We start from the raw sequence: 380 nt of genomic DNA on the forward strand, positions 1-380 counted from the left end.
AGTTTTTAAAAAATAAAAAAAAAGAAATTAAAGCTGAAAGAAATTGTATTCAATTAGAACAGCTCTGTATCTTATAAATGAAGACACTGAAGTCCAGAGATGTAAACCACAAATCATACACCTTTTAGAGTCAAAAGTCAAGAATATAGACATTCTACCTTGCTTTATAATGCTTACCATAACCTGTGTCCCGCAATATGCGAGACCTTTTAAAAGGGCTGTGGTTGATGTATACATAAAGTAGATAGAAAATATGCCCTCAAAATCCCTATAGGAATTCAGATGACACTTGTGGTTTATAGTAAATTGGAATTCCTAATGCTTTTTCACATTATTATGATTTATTCCAATTTATAAATTTGATTTTTAAAATTTGAATA

The sequence above is a fragment of the Propithecus coquereli genome, unplaced genomic scaffold, assembly GCF_000956105.1.
Source record: "Propithecus coquereli isolate 6110/MARCELLA unplaced genomic scaffold, Pcoq_1.0 Scaffold662, whole genome shotgun sequence".
Classification (NCBI taxonomy): Eukaryota; Metazoa; Chordata; class Mammalia; order Primates; family Indriidae; genus Propithecus; species Propithecus coquereli.